This window comes from Elephantulus edwardii, unplaced genomic scaffold (assembly GCF_000299155.1).
Source record: "Elephantulus edwardii isolate Elephantulus edwardi_28Jun2011 unplaced genomic scaffold, EleEdw1.0 scaffold00015, whole genome shotgun sequence".
NCBI lineage: Eukaryota > Metazoa > Chordata > Mammalia > Macroscelidea > Macroscelididae > Elephantulus > Elephantulus edwardii.
Genome location: NW_006399765.1, coordinates 10,550,856 through 10,561,325, shown reverse-complemented (window position 1 = coordinate 10,561,325; position 10,470 = coordinate 10,550,856). Strand labels below are relative to the sequence as shown.

At 45.8% G+C, this 10,470-nt stretch overlaps 1 pseudogene; it reads right to left on the bottom strand.

Annotated features, from left to right (window-relative positions):
* Nucleotides 1-2,121: 2,121 nt before the first annotated feature.
* On the bottom strand, nucleotides 2,122-4,071 carry LOC102848330 (annotated as a pseudogene).
* Nucleotides 4,072-10,470: the final 6,399 nt, after the last annotated feature.

Sequence of the window (10,470 nt, the reverse complement as noted above, 5' to 3'; positions counted from 1 at the left end):
ATGTACCAACTCAAAGAATATATTGCAAGGTATGATGACTCCAAGGGAATGAATTCAGTGGTTGAATGATGTCCTTTCCATCTCCCCAGTGTGTCACTGCCAGTGTGCTCCTTCTAGTCACATGGTCACAAGGTACCTCCAGGCATCAAGCCCAGGCCTGACCGTACTCTGCACAAGAAGAGGGTTATTTTTACTCCTCTTAACTCATTGACCAGAATTATGTCCCATTCTTGTTTCCACAAGGGAAATGGGAACTTTCTGAGTGTCTCCACAGAGCAGTTGGCCACCACTCATGGCGTAAGGATCATCCCCCCAGATTAGAGGCTCTGTTATAAGGAGGGAAGGTGGCCAGCTAGTGGTTTTGATTGTTATGTGCTATTGAGTCGCCTGTGACTCACAGCAACACTATGTACAACAACTCTGAACTCTGTCCTATCCTAAACCAGTCTCACTGACTCCGACACACCTAATCTCACTGCACTACCCCAGTTACTGTATCAGTCCATCTCACCCAGGGTCTTCCTCTCAACCCTTCTGAGCATGATGTCCCTCTCAAAGGACTGGTCTCTCTCCTGGCCTCATGCCCAAAGTATGTGTGTTGTTGTGTGCTGTAGAGTCTGAACTGACCCAGGGCTGACCCTCCAGCAGGTTTTCAGAGGCAGTTAATTGCATGGGGGGAGATTGCCCATCCTTCTCCCACAGAGCAGCTGGTGGTCTCAAACCAAATACTTTGGGGATTGCAGAGCCGTTTCTTGCTACTATGCCACCACAGGTCCTGAGATTCAAAATATTTGCCCAAGAGGGGAAATTTGGTTTCACCCTCTCCAAGATAGATCTGTTTGTTCTCCTGGATGTCCATGGTTCAGCATTCTTCTCCAACGCCACACCTCAAAGTTGTCAATTCTTCTTCTATCATCCTTAGTCACTGTCCAGTTCTCAGGTGGCTTTGGATAAGCAAATGAAAATGTATGCTACTCGTCTCATAGGCCCTCTATGAGGTGGATTGATTCGGTGACTGGGATAATTGGGATGGGAGTGTCAGAGACAGTGTGATTGGCACAGGACAGAGTGGAGTTTAGGGCTGTTGTACATAGGGTCGCTATGAGTCGCAAGCGACTCGACGGCACATGACAACAACAACTCCTCTCATAAGCAGCATCATGAAATTTGCAGATGATATAAAAGTTGCCAAGGATTTAATTTTCCTTGGATCCACTATCAACACTCATGGAAGCAGTAAGTCAGGAAATCGATGTATTGCATTGGGCAAACCTGCTTCAACAGACTGACCTCTTTAATGTATTAAAAAGTAAAAATAAAACATGAAGCGTGCTTGACGTAAGCCAAGGCATTGTCAATTGCTTCACAAGCATATGAAAGCTGGACAGAGAATGAGTAATCCCAGAGAAGCAGTATTGCTTTATTATTGCTTTTGAATGATGCTGCTTGGCAAAGCAGAGTGAGTACACTTTGGAAGCAGGAGTGGCATCCACTTCCTAAACAACACGCCTCTGAAACTCTGTGAACTTTGATAAATATCGATAGTTATAGGAAGGCTTCAGGCCTTTTGTTCATAGGGTCGCTATGAGTAGTGCTCGACTCACAACAATTATCAACAACAACATGAACTGCCAGGAAGAAGTGCTGCTAGAATGCTCCGTAGAGGCAAGAAAGGTCAAACTGTGTTCCACATGTCTGGACATACAATTAGGAAGGACGCGTCTCTGGAGAAGGACCCTGTCTGGTAAAGTAGAGGACCAATGAGAGAGAAATACCCTCACTGGGACAGATGGGCACAGTGGCTCCAACAATGGGCTCAAACCCAGAAATGACAGTGATGGTGGAGTAGAACCGGGCAGTGTTTCATTCTGTTTCATTCTGGTTTTTGTCTTTTTTTTTTTCGGCTGAGTACAGTGTACTTTATTGATGGTACATGACAAGATGGGCTCTCCAAGCCCCTCCTCTTTCTCAGGGGGATTTGATGGAAATTTGTGTCAAGGATGTGAGAGTCTCAGTGTGTGGGAGGGTCAAGTTGGGGCAAGGACTCTCCAGCAGCTGAGGGTCTCTCTCTCTCTCTCTTCCTTCTAGTGCTATTGCTGGGGCTGGTGGTCCAAGCAACTCTTATTCTTTGGAGGGAACGATCAGGTCAACCACCTGGTTGCTGTAGCCAAATTCATTGTCATATCAGGAAATGAGTTTGACAAAGTGGTTATTCAGAGCAATACCAGCTCCAGAATCAAAGGTGGAAGAGTGGGTGTCACTTTTAAAGTCACAGGAGACAACCTGGTCCTCAGGATGCCTGCTTTACTACTTTCTTGATGTCATCATATTTGGCAGCTTTCTCTAGATTACAGGTCAGGTCCACAACTGACACATTGAGAGTGGGGACACGGAAAGCCATGCCGGTAAGTTTCCCACTCAGTTCAAGGATGACCTTTCCCACGGCCTTAGATGCCCAGTGCCAGTAGATGCAGGGATAGTGTTCTGGGCGGCTCCACGGCCATCACGCCACAGCTTTCCAGAGGGACCAGCCACAGTCTTCTGGGTGGCAGTGATGGCATGGACTGTGGTCATGAGTCACTCTACAATGCCGAAGTTGTCATGGATGACCTTGGCCAGGGGAGCCAAGCAGTTGGTGGTGCAGGCATTGCTGACAATCTTGAGAGAGTTGTTATTTTTTTCATGGTTCATGCCCATCACAAACATGGGGGCATCGGCAGAAGGAGCAGAGATGATTGCCCGTTTGGCACCACCCTTCAAGTGAGCCCCAGCCTTCTCCAAGGTTGTGAAGACACCATTGGACTCCACAAGATACTTAGCACTAGCATCACCCCACTTGATGTTGGTGGGATCTCACTCCTGGAAGATAGTGATGACTTTCCCATTGATGACCAGCTTTCCATTCTCAGCCTTGACAGTGCCGTTGAATTTGCCATGGGTGGAATCATATTGGAACATATAGACCATGTAGTTGAGGTCAATGAAGGGATCATTGATGGCGACAACATCCACTTTGCCAGAGTGAAAAGCAGCCTTGGTGACCAGGCACCCAATGCGGCCAAATCCATTTACTCCGACCTTCACCGTCGTGTCTCAGGGATGCAGCTGAGGCTGCACAAGAAGAGAGGGCAATCTGGATCGACAAGGAGCAGAGAGCCTGTTTCATTCTGTTTTATAAAGGGTTGCTACGAGCAGGAACTGACTTGAGGGCACCTAACAGTTGTTAGGAAGGGTTAATCCTTGAAGAAGTGGGAATGTGGAGGGTCAGCATAAGAGAGAAAGACTCACCAAGATGGACTGACAGATTGACTGCAGCAATGGGCTCAGGGGTACCAGAAATGATGAGGATGGCACATGATAGGGCAGGGGTCAGATTCATTCATAGGGTCGCTATGAGCTGTAGTCATCTCCAAGGCACACAGCACCTCCAGTCTTTGTCTTTTCCTCTTGTTATACCCTTGTTTTCTAATATTTACCCTCTTCATTTACTAATCAACTTTTTATTCAGTCTTCAAGGACTAGTTCAAACACCACCTCTTTTGAATGGCCTTTTCTGATTTTCCTCCCAGGCGGCTCATTGTTCTCCTCACTGTACATCCACAAAGCTTAGCCCAGACTGTATTTATGGCCTTTAGTACACCATCGTGGCAAAGAGTCAGGACCCAGGTTCAAATCCCAGGTCTGCCATTTTCTCGACCTGGAACTTGGGGTAGGTTACTTCCCTTTTCTAAGATTCTTCACTGTAAAAGGACTCATTCTCCTCTAGGTATTCTGAGGATGAAGGCAGCTCATAGGTCTGGGGTTATTATCAGCAGTCTCTTTGGAAGGAACAAAGGAAGGAGGGCTGGGGAAGTAAAGGAACTGCCAGGCTGTGGTAGGCAAAACTCAACTCCCAGCAAGAAAAGCAAAAGGCCTTCCAAGGTGCCGACCACACAGGCCCCTCCCCCTCAACTTCCCTTCCCCCTGGTTTTTCCAAGAAAGTCATTTTTTATCGCCAAAGTCGTTTAGTTCTGAGAGAGGGGGTAGACATCGTGGCAGGGTCTGTATTGTGCTTACCCTGTCGCCATCCATCACTCGGTCGACAGGAACTCACCTCCCACAAATAAAGTTATGACAAGCGTCCCCAGCCCATTCTTTCAGCCGTCGCCTCCCTGCTTCCATCATCTGTGACATTATAAGCCATCAGCTAAGCTGTTTGTCATGCCTCTGACAGGGTCTTGGCAGTGCGGGCAGGAGGGCTGTCTAAGGTACGGCGGGATCCAAGGATGGGAGTCCCACCCCCACCCACCACTGCGGACTTCAAGCTACTTCACACACTTTCTAGCAAGGGTTTCTTCCCCTTGAAGCAGGGGTTCAGGGAGAACACAGAAATTGAAGGGAAATGAACATTAGGTTAGTCAATAAACATTAGGGAATATCTCCACCATATCTGAACTTGGGCACCTGTTGTAGCCACAAATAGAAATAAAAAACAGCCATTGCCCCTGAGGAGAGACTAGTCCAGTTCCTGAGTCGTGTTGACCATTTCAGCAGATAATGGAGATGCAGCAGCATCAATAGATAGTGAGAACTCACTGTGACAGGTGCAGTCCAGGGGATTGTGGGAGCAGGGAAGAGGGTTGGAAACACAAGGAAGTCTTCCTGGAGGAGATGGCATTTGAAGACCTCTGGGACAAGGAAGAAAGACAAAGAGGAATCTGTGTTTCCATCTACTTATCAGCTCCAATGGGATTAATTAAGTGGACGTTTGGAGAAAGGAAGAGGTTCCAGAAAAAGGAAGAGTATGTGCAAAGGCCCAGGGGCATGATCATGTTACATACTGAGAGGGACAGTGAGCTTTCTATGGCAGAAATATTGAGGCAGAATGTCAAGTTCAGATTCACATCTCTGCTACTAATGAATCAGAAGGGAGCTCTGGTGACCTAGTGGGTAAGGAGTTGCTCTGTCAATGGAATTGTCAACTGTCAACTGAAGGAAGTTCTAATTGACCAGCTATTCAGAGGGAGAAAGAGAAGTAATCTCCTCCTTTATGATTTACAGCCTCTGAAAACCCACTGGAGGGTCAGCTATGAGTCAGCTCCAACTTGACAGCAATGAGTTTAATTTTTTGGTTGAAAGAGTCAGACAACTTAGATTAAGTTCTTTAATCTCTCTGAGCCTCAGTTTCCTTGTCTATAAAGGGCTCAATGGGAGTCTATAAGTCATGGTCCTTGGGTTGCAAGAGCTAGAAACCAGCTCAAAGCGGCCTCCTCACAAAGGGAATTTACTAGTTCAGAGAGCTACAAAGCTCAGGAATGGACCTCCTTGAGGCTCTGCTGGACTCCAGGACCTGGACCCTTCAGATCTGCTCCCCTCCTTGTTCAGTCTGTGCTGTGGCTTGGAGATTGGCCTGCATGGACCACATCAACAAGCTCCCTTGCACTCTGGATTCTGGAAAGCTGAACCACTGGGAAGCAATGGCAGATCAGAGAGAGAGAGAAGAGTGGAGGGAGGATGTTTTTCCTTTCTATGTTTCTCACTGTCAGATCCAGGAGTGGGCCTGTTCTTCTATCACAGGCCACAGCCCCTATCAGACTCCTACAGCCACACGGTCTCTCTGGGTTCCCATAACCACTTTCTGCTCCTGCCCTCTTACCAGCCAGTCATAACCCTTTGTTGTTTCCCCTAAGCGCTGTTGATGCTTCTGTAAATAATCTCTTTATCATGTTGTTAATTGCCATCTACTTGGCTCCAACACATTGTGATTCCAGCAGATCCATGCAGCCAGATCCATGCAGCCAGATCCCTGGAGTCCTAACTAGTGCAATAAGGCAAGAAAAGGGCATTAGGAGGCATTGTTGTTGTTGTTGTTGTTGATTGCCTTCAAGTTGACCATGACTCATAGCCACCCTATGAACAAAAGGCCTGAAGCCCCTCTACAACTACTGACATTTATCAAAGTTCATAGGGTTTCCAGAGGCATGTTCCAGAGTGGGTGCCACTCCTGCTTCCAAACCTTGTCATAGTATGTATTGTTTTTATGTGCCACTGAGTCACTTGTACTGTATCAATCCATCTCATCCGTCTTCCTCTCCTGCACTGTCCGTCCACCCTTCTGAGCATGATGTCCTTCTCCAAGGACCGATCTCTCATGGCCACATACCCAAAGTAAGTGAGACGGACCTTCAAAATCCTAGCCTCCAAGAAGAGACTTGGTTTCACCCTCTCCAAGACAGACCAATTTGTTTTCTTAGCAAGCCATGGTATGTTCAAGACTCTTCTCCAACACCACAACTCAAAGGCATCTATTCTTCTGTCATCCTTATTGTCCAGCTCTCTGAAGCATAACACGTAATTGAGAAGACCATGGCCTGAATTAGGTGCACCTTGGTATCGTTACTTTTCAGCACTCTGGAGAGGTCCCTGACAGCAGATTTTTCCAGTGCAATTCATCTTTTGATTTCCTGACTGCTGATATTAAGAGTGTTGATTGTAGAGGGATTTAATTTTTAGAGGACATTGTTTACTATCCTAGTCTATCCTTTCCTGATTGTACATTTTTTTGTTATATTTGATAGTCTATTTATGCTATAGATTCTTCTTCTTAAAGAGTACAAAAAAGAGTCAAATATCTTCTTGAAGAAAGCAAGAATAATAATAAAACCAAAACAACTGTTTTATTTTATTTTATTTTATGCAAATCAAGACAACTATGAGATATTACTCCAACCCAGCAACAATAATAAAGTTCAATAAACACATGCTGGCAAGGATGTAGAGAGATTGGAAGTCTCATATATTGTTGGTGAGAATGTAAAATAGTGCAACCACCTTAGAAAAGAGTCTGGCATTTCCTTAAAAAGTTGGAAATACCATTTGACCCAGCAGATCCACAACTAAGTATATAATCTAAAGAAATAAGTGCTGGGACATGAGCAGATAATGCACACCAACGTTCACTTGCAGTATGAGTCACAACAGCAAAGAGCTGGAATCAACCCCAGTGCGCATCAATGAATGAGAAACTAGGGTACTTTAACGTAATAGAGTATTTGGCAACATTGAGGAAAAAATAAAGAATCTGTGAAATTCCCCATAACATGGATGAGTCTAGAGGATATGATGCTAAGTGAAATGAGTCAATCACAAAAGGACAAATACCGTGGAAGACCACAATTATAAACAGCTAAAGAAATGTTTAAACACAGAGAGAATTAGACTATGGTGGTTACCAAGGAGAGGAAAGTAGAAAGTAGAAATTTATTCAATAGATAATGAATACTTAAAGAAATGGAGAAGGAAAGACAATATAGAATGTATGGATGATCAGATACTGTGGGTATGGAAACTGATGTTACGGAACAAAATGTATATGAATGAGTAGTTGAAACACACTTCAATAAGTCTTATAAACTTTCCCTCAAATCACTACTAAATTGTTATAAATACACAAATAAACAAAAGAGACTATTAAGTCAAAGAAACACAAAAGGGGGGAAGAGAGGGAATAGATGCCATGGGGAGATATCTAAGGAACACAGAAAAGAATGTTCGAAAAGCTAAGACAACGATTTATCTTCTAAGAAGTTTTGCAGTGGATTTGAACTACCAACCTTATGGTTAACAACTGAGTGCTTAACTGCTGCACCACCAGGGCATCGCAAGAAATGATGACATACCCCAAAGTCAGCCTCAATTCTGACTATGACTACTGTCAAATGCTTAGCCCTGTAACACGGTAAGTCACCAGCAGGTAAGTAGGTGTTTGTTGAATGAGAATTGGTTCCTTATGCAGGAGAATGAGGAAAGGGGAGGCAGGGCAGGAGAGGGAGGCCAGCTGAGGACTGCCAGGCTCCAGGCAGCTGCTGCTGGAGAAGGAGCTTGCTTGCAGGTTGGAAGAACAGCTCCTTCCTCAGAGAGGAGAGGAGGGGAGGGTCTCTCCAGGGGCCCCCACGCATCTGCAGCCTGCTGCTTGCCAAGCAACTGGATCAATTATGAATGAAGCCTGACGAGTCGGAGCAGACCAGAAGATGCAGCAAAGCAGAGCTTTTACTCTAGGCTGGTCCCTGCCCCGAGTGGCCAGTCTGGGATTGTGAGAACAGACAGCCCCTAGGAAGGTGCCAGAGACTTCTAGAATCTGAAAGCAGAACCCTCTACCTTGTAGAGTCTCAGAATGCTAGACCCCTGGAAGGGAGAGTCTGAATTCTAGGGACCTCAGACAAAGCTATACACAACTCTGGGGTCTTGAGATCTCTGCTTTAAAGGGTCCTACAGTTTTCAGCTGGGAAGGGTGAGCCCAGCTCTGTTTAAACTATCCTCTTGCCTGAACCCAGAGTACAGGTCCTAACCATGCGCCCTGAATACAGTGACCTCTTCTCTCTAGGCACAGTGCAGGGGGAGTGGACAGGAAATCACATACCAGGGGAGGAGAGGAGGAGACTTCCATATAGAGAGGGGAGGGTGGGCCAGGAGGAGGAGGAGGAAGTGATGCCAGACCAGCTGTCACAACTGGAAAGGGTGATGTGTGTTTAGGGGCAAAGAACAAGGGTTATTGTGGGAGGGGATGTCTTTTCGAAGGTGAAGGCTCTGAATAACATGTGCAAAGTATCTGACACTTGGCCAGGCATATTGTAGATACTCGCTGTATTGTTGTGTTATCCACATTCATAATGAGGTATCCTGGGAAAATGAAAATGTTATCTGCAAAGAAGACAACAAGACCAATTTTCCCCCAGAAAAAAAGCATCCATCATAATGGATGGGGTTGTGTGCTCGCTAGAAGCCAGAACTGCTGTAGGAACAGAGAAGAGCAAATAACTGATGGAAGGAAATCTTCCCACAGAGGGGCTATTTGAGCTGGGTTTTGAGAGTAGAAGAGATTATCAGACAGAAAAGGGACAGCAAAGCAGGAGGAAGGGATTCCACACACTCTTGCCTTTTACAGGAATTACTAAGGTCTCCTCTGACTTTCTAGTTCACATCTTAGGAAAGAATTGGAGCAGCCGCCCACCTCAACTTGACAAAGTTGATGGACAGAGAAGGATCAAAACAATCTTCCTGCTTAGTTCTTGCTACCAAAATCTGCAAGCCAGAAAAAAAAAGAGAGAAAGAGAATGGCAGCAATGTGCCCTGAGCCCAAACTTCCTGAGATGGAGTTTGCCATCTCCAACATAACAGGAGGAAAATAAAGAAGCTGATCAAGTTTTTAGGGCGCCCTGGCGGCTCAGTGGCTAAGTGCTCAGCTAACATGACCCTGCAGGATAGAGAATTAGCCCGTAGAGTCTCCAAGGCAGAGAGATGTGGCAGTAGGCTTCAAGGATTGTACCCTTGTCTACTGGGGACAATTCCACTGTGCCCTACAGGGTCAGTATGAGTTGCAATCAACTCGGTGCAATGAGTTTGGCTGGGTATAGAAAGTTCAGGATAGAGTTAAATTCAATTCACCTGAAAGACTGTTACTCTGAAACCATGTTCTTCCTACTTTGAGGATATTTTAGATGCCCTTTGAGTTCTGAAATCAAAGTGACAAGAAATGATGATTATTAGATTTATTTTTTTTTTAAAAAATCTTTGTTGACAAAGACCAGTCCCTGAAGAAGGGCTCCATGCTTGGAGAAGCAGAGGCAGCTCAAGAGAAAGCACCTTCAGCGTGGTAGACTGGTGAAGTGATGGTAAGAAGGGACTTGAACACAGCAGAGATGGGAGGTAAGCTCAGGCAGGATTTTGTTGTTTCACACACACATCTCTGTGAGCTGAAGCCGGCCCGACAGCATCTAACAACAGCTGACTGACAAAATCCACAATGATTAACTTACATTAGTTCTAAAAAAGAACTTTTTAAAAAAATGTTCCAATCTCTGAACCCTTAAATTTTCAGAACCAGTGATGTAGACATCATCGGTGGCTGGACGCACATGTGCCCCTTCAGATGTCACCTCCGCCAGGAGATCCTCCCTGACAGCTGCTCTCAGCAGGAATTCTGAGCTAGGCTGAAAGAGTTTTTGTTGTGTGCTGCCTGGTCTGACCCAACCCATAGCTGACCCTCCAGTGGATTTTCAGAGGCAGTAAATCATTTGAGAGATTGCCTTTCTGTCACAGAGCGCCTAGTGGATTCAAACTGTGTGCCTTTGCAGCACAGCTTCGTACCACTAGTCCAGGCTTAAAGAGTAGTAAGTTGTTGTTGTTAAGTGCCATTGAGTTGCTTGCAACTCAGAGCAACGCTAGGTACAACAGCCCTGAAACCTGCTCTGTGTCAATTTTGTCTCTGATACACCAACCCTCATTACCCCAGTCACTGTATCAGTCCATGTCATCAACGGTCTCCCTCTCTTTCTCTATCCCTCCACCCTTCTAAGCATGATGTCCCTCTCCAAGGACTGCTCCCTCCTTGCAACATGCCCAAAGTTATGTCAGACAAAGCCTCAGAATCCTTGTCTCCAAGGAGCAGCCTGGCGTCACCCTCTCCAGGATGAACCTGTTTGACCTCCTCAC